The following is a 9,353-nucleotide window of genomic DNA, read 5'->3' on the forward strand; positions in this document are numbered from 1 at the left end:
AGGAACATGCGGATTGGAATAGGAAGGCAAGCGGACAGTTTCAGGAACGTGCGGACAGGAATAAGAAGGCAAGCGGACTGTTTCAGGAACGTTCGGACTGGAATAGGAAGGCAAGCGGAGTGATTCAGGAATGTGTGGATCCAATGCTAATATGTATGGAACGAGTACACAAGTAGCAAAAACCATTTGCAAAAGCACCAGATGGGGCAACGGGATAATACAAGACAAGAAAATTACAAAAAGTAAAGAAATACGGGGTCAAGGGGCCTAATAGTGAAACTGGCAATGATGTGAGCAGATTATTTTATTCTGTACTGAACATAAAAAGATGTTTCATGCAACGTTTGATTATGAACTAGATTATTTTAATGTACTCGACTGAAAAAAGGACCTTATAGGCAGCGCTTGACTTTACAAATAGGACAAATATCATAACAAAATTAATAATACAGGTGTAGATTCCAAACTGAAATTCAAGTGTATATTCCTATTACATTTTAAGCACTTTGTTCGATCATGAATGAGGTGTCATTAATAAGAAATAATAATAAATGGTAGCAAGTTTATAAATATCGCTTTTATCAGAACGGCTCAAAACGATTTACAGCAGGGGCAAAACGATTTACCCAGGATTCATTTCAATCCCGCATGAAAAGTGCACAATTTCCACACCCTGGGAAGCATTCCTTGCATTTATCCCGGTCTAAAAATTGCGCTGGCAAATTCAAGCATACAATAACTTTCGCTTCCAACCGGGTACCCATTTAGCACCTGGGTGGAGAGTGGCAAGGTATGCAATACGTCTTGCCAAAGGACGGTTTAGACCGCGGTGAGAATCGAACACACGACTCTCCGTTTACAAGAATCACTACACCACGACTCTTTACAAAAAAATAGGCCTTCCTGAAAAAAAGTCATGCACAGAGCATGTTTCTCATTAACATAAAATATGAGCGCGAAGCGCGAACTCACTTCTTTCAAACATCAAGGACGAAAAAGAAAAGACCTAAGTATTTTTCGTAAAAAATGAACAGCGTGCACAATCTTCTTATGATTAAACTATTGAAAGTATGAAGCGTGAAATGGACCATTATTTTCTACAAATTGAACTAGCTGAAACGCAGATATTCTCCCCGTCTGCAGGTCTGTCAATTTCTTCACTCTTCTTCCTTTTCCCACTCTTCTTTGGTTACTCCATTTTTCCTATTTTACGCAGTCAATAGGGCGTAGCGTTCGCATTCGGCCTCCTGGAATTGCCCATTTACATTTTCTTACTTAGTCTATTTCAATTGGTACAAGAGGAGGCAAAGGCGATTAGACACTGGATTCACATTTTCGTCTATAAATTAAAACTGATATATCTAATCTTTCACTTTCATAATCTCGACCAATTATTTTCTGTTCATTATCGCTATTTTTTTCCTCGATTCTATTTCACCTTATTTCATTCATCTCCTTCGTTTATTCCTATTTCTTTTGTGCTGTTTGTATATCTATTTAATACTGGGAGGGGTAAGCCAGCAGCAGGGAGAGGAGGGCCGCATCAGCACGGCACCCCCTTTTTCTTTTCCACCATATCATTTTTTTAAAGTTTCCCTTTCCATTTCACTTATTTTTCTTCTGTTTGTATTTTTTTAAAGGGGGAGCAAGACCACCTCACCCCTTGATCCGCATGTGCCTGTCGAATGCAATTTGCATCCTAACTTTCTGTTTTCTTCCTCTGTTGTAATATATGATTATGTATTAAATTGTAAAAAAAATTATAAGAAAGTAATGTTATAAAGAGAGCCCCGACTTTGCTATGAACATATGCAGTCTTTTTAAAGTTACCTTAGTTGAAAAAAATCAAGATCCGAGATAATTTATTGTTATGTATAAAAATGCACAAAATCTGCTTTCAAAAAGTGAATACTACATTACACCGCGAACACACTTTCCTTTATCCTCCACATTTCAATCAAATAATGCGAGCGCGAAGCGCGAGCTGAACATTTTTTACATTCCTACCTAAATACTGGGCATTCTAAGCACCTTTTAAAAGCATGAACAGGAAAGGAGTATGACTATACACTTGATGTGAGCGCGAAGCGCGAGCCGAAACGAAATTCGACATATCACGTTTTGTAAATCAGAAAAAGGATGGATAATTGGATAGATGGATAATATTCCTACATTAATAATAATATTTGGTAATCTGATCTGAAACTGGCACAAGATTCGTATCTAAATAAACATGCGTGCGTGTGTTTAGATCCGGACCTAGAATCAGGAACTTCCAATTACATTCTTTATTATAATATCAATAATAAGAGCGCGATGATCGAGCTAAATATATTTGATTTTCAGATCTAAAAAAAAAGAATTTAAGCGCAGTTACGAATTGGATATTGATCTCGCTTAATAAATGATGCGAGTGCGAAGCTCAAGTTTATATTTTTATCATTACATATTTGAGTAGCAACCGGGACATTTTAAGGTCATCTTTTGTCTTCAAATGACTATGATGACTATCTTCCTAAGCGAGATATGAAACTTGTCGATATTCCATTCTGAAAAAAAAACGGACAATGATTATTAGGAAATCATGAAAATATTGTTACATGACTTATTAATCAAATGAGGGCTCGAAATTGATATTAAGGTCAGATAACTGGACATTTTGTAATCATGAATAGGATACATGGGTTGATATATTTTTAACAAAAATAATGCGAGCGCAAACTGTGAGCCGAAAATTTTAATAAACTGTCATAAAAGAGGAATTTAAAATAATTTGTTACAATTGATACAGGTATACATAACTCCCCAATCAAAATGCAAGCGAGCAGCTTTAGCTGATACTATTCACAATCAGACCATCCTAAAAAGGGATATTTAAAAAAAAATATGGAATACACGAAGAGAATAGCTTTTTGACAAATCAAATAATGCTAGCGCGCAGCGCGAGCGGAAAATGTTCATATTTAGACCATAAAATATAGTCATCTTATAGAAAACTATAAAATCTATTTGTAAATCAAACAAATTGAAAACTTAATTTCCGAGAAATGTTTTGTATATTTACTTCAAAACTTGATCTTTTAAGCTCAATATAAGTCTATTGAGCAAGTTATACATCTCATAGATTAGGCAATGCGGGCACAAAGCGTGAGCGAAAATTTAACATAGTGACATGAAATCACCCCCCCCCCCCCCTCTCCATCTTATATAATTCACTCGTCTTTCTCCTCTTGTTTTTCCTCTTCGTTTTCTCTTCTCTTTTCCCTTCTGGTTCTTTTCCCTCTCTTTCCATTTTTTTATTTTTTTTCTCGTTCCAAATATTGGGGAGGGGGGCATTTGATATCCACCAATGTATGCAATTTGATTTGAAATAAAAGAAAATCCTATATAGTCTTTGTAGTCGAAGAAAACCAAAATAACACCCCTAAATTCATAAAAAAAATATATGGATGATAATTTTCATGGAGTATTCGCAAGTTGTCCGATTGTCCTAGTCCTTGAATTTACCACTCGTGACGTTGTCCTAAATGTCTCCGGTTCTGTCCTAATACGATCTGCATGCTGTCCGCACCGAACGCCGACAAATTTATTTAGATAATCTTGTCCTAGGACAGTCCCAGGAGTGACCTACGACAATACGCAGACAGTCCTGGTTGTGTCCTAGGACAAGATCATTTGCATAATCTTTTACGGAATTTGGTTGCGGACAGCATGCCGAAATGACAAAAGTAGCTTCCGCAACCCTTCCTGGTCTTGTCCGCGCCCTAGTGGAAAACCGCCTTAAAGGATACTACCTTACTTTAGGTTAAGCAAACATACGTTTAAAAGTTGGTTATTAAAAGGATATATCATTACACCATCCATTGGTTTTAATTCCGAAACGATAGCATGTTACTCACCGTATTTCTCGAAGTGAGTTTGTGTGATGAATTCTACGGTAGACTCGCCTGTCAAGAAAGGGTTCCTCCTGTAGGAATGCCTGTATAAGATCGTAAGTCCTAAAATGCTTAAACGTAGAGGATACCAAAGTTCCAAGTTACAATAATCTATCCTGAAAACATCAAAATTAAATAATCTCTACCCCCAAATTCTGAAGGAGGCAGACTTGGGCACTTATCAGTGGCCCCCAGTCAAGTAAGTGGTGCATCAAGCTTAAAATTCAGACTTTAAGAGCTTGATTCCATGCAGACATGGCTTACACTTTTCATTTATTTTTAATGTTTATATCTGGCACTTCATTGGATGTTTTCTCAGTCCATAATGAGCAGTAGACGCAAAATGGAAGTCTGCGCATGGTCGAGTTTGCGCAGTACACGGGTCTTCTAATCGTCCTCGACCTACAATATATAAAGCAATTATGAAATAGTATGCTTGTAATTTGGTCGAAATGAGATATATTTTCTAATGTTATATTTCTTTTATATGCATATAGTGGCTCACAACCAGTCACTATTCTTTATCCAAGTAATAAACTAGATAAACTTTTTTTAAATCCATAGAAAAGATGATAAATGACATCCTTTCACCTATCGTAGCTCTTTGCAGGAAAGTTTCAAAGTCGACGAAAGGTCACTCACATGTGGGGCAGCAGTTTAAGTACAATCAGCACAAGCACAATGTTAGATCGGTTAGGTTTTATTCTTTCATTATCATGATTTTACTTAAAAAAAACTTTTCCTTTACTCGATCATTTTTTTGTTTGCAAAAGTCACTGAAGTTCGCATGCATTATCAGCGGTGGTGCCAGGAGCTACCACTCAATGTAATTTTTTTCAGGTAGTCGAAGAGGAGGGGGGGGATACGATTCAAAGGAGAGTATTATATAAATGAAAGGTTTCAGAGATCAATAACCATTAATTATGATTTAAAAAAATGAGAATTCACATGTCATCATTTAAGAACACCTATAGATGTAGCCTTTCCATCTTTTAATTTCAATTAATTGTTACTGTTATATCAATTTGGTGGGAGAATAAAAGAGGGTATTAATATAATATTAAAAAAAATCGATGAGTATATGCTTTTTAGTTGACCAATTGATATTTCTCAGTAGGGAGTCGTGGACTGTCGCCTCGAGAAATGATGTTGTTGTTGTTGCTGTTGTTGTAGATTGGTTTTTAAAAGGCACTCTCAAAATCACATCATCCACACTATACACTGGGCAATTGGAAGAATGGTTATGTTAATAGGGGGCGGCGACATGGTTAATAACATGGGTAAAAAAAGCTCTTTAAAATTTCATACAAGGCTGCTTCACTAGATGAACCTTACAGTAGTTGTTTAACAGTTAAACGCAACTATGCTTAGCTTTATTGAGAATTAATTACGAAAGCTTTATTGAGAATTAATTACGAAAAATAAAACTTTGTTGTTGTTTAAATTGTTTAAACAACTGCTGTACAGTTCATTCGGGTGGTTCATTTAGGAAACAGCGTTGTATGAAAATTCTATACAGCATTTTACAGCGTAGACAGGAGGCAAGACTCCCTAAAGATAGCGTCATTTTTTTCTATCATTCGAATAACAGGGAGAATGTAGAGTTACATTACCTATCTTTTTTTACTTCTTTTCTTTTTATATTTTCATCCCTTTTCCTCTAATTTTCTTCTCTTTCCATTTCACTACTTAAAAATCATAGGGATTGTTAAGGTAGGAGTTCGTAATCAGACAGTATTCAAAGATTCTTTCAATGCAAAGCAAGAATAAAAAACGCCATAAATTAAGTCCTATTCACTCCTACTTTTTTATCAACTAGTTCATGGAGAACCGAAGGTTACTCAAATGTGGGGCATGCGGTTCACAAACACAACAATTCTGTTCTCGCTGATGGAATTATTTGAGATTTTTCTACTTTTCTTTTACCTCAGCTTACATTTTTAAAAGTCACTGAAAATAGGAGAAACAACATTTTTTTATATAGGATTATTGCGGGTTGCAACAAAAGTTCAGTGGTGTAATGGGCCTCCAAAAATTGAGGGAGCACGATTTGATGTGTTTAAGAAATATATGAAAAAGTCCCAAGAGAGCGATCAAGAATGTTAACCTTTTCAAAATGATAATCCAATTTTGTGTTACATTTTTGATATAATTTTATATAATAGCACATTTAACTGTTTTATCTTTTCCTTTTCATTCTTTTTCTCCTCTTTTTTCTTTATTTGGTGATGGAACTATTTGTGAGGAGGGGGGGGGGTGCTTGTCCCACAAGGCTCCCCCGGCCATCCGTTCGCCAATGCAGAAGGTTAGGTCATATTTTTATTCTGGATGTAGTGTCTCATCTCCTTACGAGAGAAGCAATTAATCATTGATACATCGGTACATTGAATTAATAAGAATATTTTGATGGAGAAAAGTGAAATGACTAAGTACTATAGTATAACATAAACTACAAAATAATTCATCTTCTGCTCCATCCATTTCTTATATACAATGTACATCATCAAATATTCTATATAAATGCAGGTTGCTCTCCTTAAATTTATGAAGAATCCTAGTCGAATGGTTGGTTGGGAGAGAGCTCACAGACTGGTCATGAATCCACACACAACTTCTCTTTCTTACCGGTCACGTGGCATTAAGATAAGCGCGATTTGTCAAATGACAATGACCATTCAAGGCATTTTTTGTCTGCTCTTTCGGTGTGTAAGAACTGTTCTAAATGATATATTGTGTGGGTACCTTCGCCCCAATTATTGATGTGTAACCATCATGAACTAACCTCTATAACTTCGAAGTTAATATGATTTATCGTTATTAAAGTAAAGAACTTAAGATTCACAGTTTGGTATAATAATGAAGCGATATATAAGTGTTTTCACCGTGTCTCTTTACAACTCTGTGAGGCAAATAGTTCATCCTACTCACATCTTGTCGTGTTTTTTTTTAATTGTCACTGTTGGAAAAATGGGCATATTTTGTTGACCTTACATTTGTCATATCTAACAAGAACGAACTTTCAAGAAGGTAATTATCTCATGATTTACGATTTGAGTATAAAGAGATGCGGGGAGAAAGGGTCATAAGGGGGCAGTCTTACCAAGGTTTGGGGTCCCATGCCCCAGCCCCACTAGCGTATCTACAGGGGAAGGGGCAGTTTGCCCCCTGACGAGCCACAACCCATGCAAAGGACGTATCCCTGCCCCTGACGAGCTTTGAAGACCTTTATTGCCCCCCTGACGCTTGAATACCTTTTGTATTGTCAATTTTTTTTCTGGTACGAAATCCTTTATTTGTGATTGAAGACCTTTTTTTTGCTTGTCAAATTTTTGGCGGACGTTTTTGCCCCCCCCCCCCCTGTGGAAAATCCTAGGTACACCACTGCCCAGCCCTTAAAGATCAAAAAGGGGCCAGGGAAGAGAAAATAAAGAAAACTTCTGTATGTGCTGTAAGATTATTTTTTATGAAAATTTTCTTTCATGATTCAGTAATCACCTTTAGAAATAATTATGTTACTAAGTCAGTCGTATCCAATAAATCGACTTTTCCGGATAAAGTAATAAATTGATTTGAAAAAAAAAATGCTAATGATACCCTGGTGTTACCCCTGTGGTACTAATAAATACCAATTATTTTGCTCATTTTCATAATACATGATTCAGAAAAACTTTATTAGTGAAATAAAATTTCAGGGAGAACTTTTGCATTAGCTTAAAGAACTATCATTTAATTTCAAATTACCAGATTTTCCTTACTTTTTTTGAAATATTTTATGAACTTTTTAAGATCCATTTTTTTCCTGATGAAAATTTGGAAACGACAGGCCTTATTAATATGCTGTAAAAACGCTGTTTAAAATTTCAAGCACGTTATTCAAGCCCGTCACTCTAAAACATACTTTTTAGAAATTTTAAACAAGTTTAAACAATTACAAAAAGTGTAAGCAAGAGTGACAGGCCTAAACAACGTGCTATTTTTTTTACTGTTTATCTGTTTTGTATCTTTTTAGTTTCTTTCGTTTTGTCTCTTTCTCCCTCTCCCTTCCTTCCTCACTCTCATATAGGCGGCGGAACCGGGGGTGTTAGTATCTCCCCTAATTTTTTTTTTGGGGGAACCCCCCAAGATTCTTTTATTGATAACCTTTTTTTAATGTAAATTTGTTTCCCGCGTCCCTCCTCTAATTTTGGGTTGATAACTTTTTTTGCTCGTCAATAATTTTTGTTGGCACCCCCTTAAAATGTTTGGCTTCCGCCGCCAATGCTCACTCTTCTTCATCTCTCCTCCATCTTTGTCCTTTTTCCTCCCTCTCCATTTCCCATCCTCTTTTCCTCCCCTATCTCGTTCTATACTTCTATCTACCCACCCCCAACTGTCTCGCCACCTTTCGACTTACATACTTTCTTTATCCTCCATCCATGAATATACATATAGTTCAATATGTTTAATAAGGAGCTTTCATAAGACGGATGCTTCTCCAAAAATGAAATTGACAATTTAATCATTTGCACACACGTCAATCCTGATGTTCAAGCGCCCTGCAGCGGTCCTTCAGTTTCCGAGATTGTTATCTCAACTAGCGTTGTGCTGAAAACGACAACTTGACTTTCAACTTAAAATTTAACACGCATTCTATTCAGCACGTCAAACCGAATAAATAATAGTATATGTAGAAATTCTTGAATTAAAATCTTTTTTTTTTCTCGAAGGAATAATTTTATTTTTAACCGTCGCAGATGCACCTATTGTACAAAAAGAAAGTTCCTTATAACTTCCAACACTTCAAGGCCAGGGGTGTTTCACAAAAATAAACGGTAGAAGGGTTGATCCCATGAGGTTGATCTGACTAACCACACGCAGTGATGCCTTAGACTTGACACTTTGTGAAACTTCCCGATTTATCATTATATTATGAAAATACAGACCAAAGAAATAAATAGCAATAGACTAAATAGTTGTATAAGTAAAGAATAGCCTTCCACCAAATTTATTACATTACACAAAAATTTGTTACAATACCCATCGCACAATGAAACGCATATTTATATAAAACATAAGAAATCACAATAAAAAAGTGATTTGAAAGACTTCTATCTCCTCTTACTTATACTTATAACGCTTTCTTTCACAGCCAAAGAAATCAATTTTTTCATAAAACAAGGAATATATTTTGTGCCAAATGTAAGATTGAATTGTTAGTAGAAAAAGATAAATGCAATAATGGCAAATGAAATATATGATATAGTAGGTTAATACTAAAACGCAAAATATAAAACTTACTCTCCTTGAAAATGAATGTAGTTTACCATTATTTTTTTCTATACAGCATTTTCATTATTTTATTTCATTTTATGGAAAAGTTAAACACGAAGCATAGTAAATACATTTTTAAATAAATCCCTTCAAATTTCAAGTACATGT

The sequence above is a fragment of the Lytechinus variegatus genome, chromosome 2, assembly GCF_018143015.1.
Source record: "Lytechinus variegatus isolate NC3 chromosome 2, Lvar_3.0, whole genome shotgun sequence".
Classification (NCBI taxonomy): domain Eukaryota; kingdom Metazoa; phylum Echinodermata; class Echinoidea; order Temnopleuroida; family Toxopneustidae; genus Lytechinus; species Lytechinus variegatus.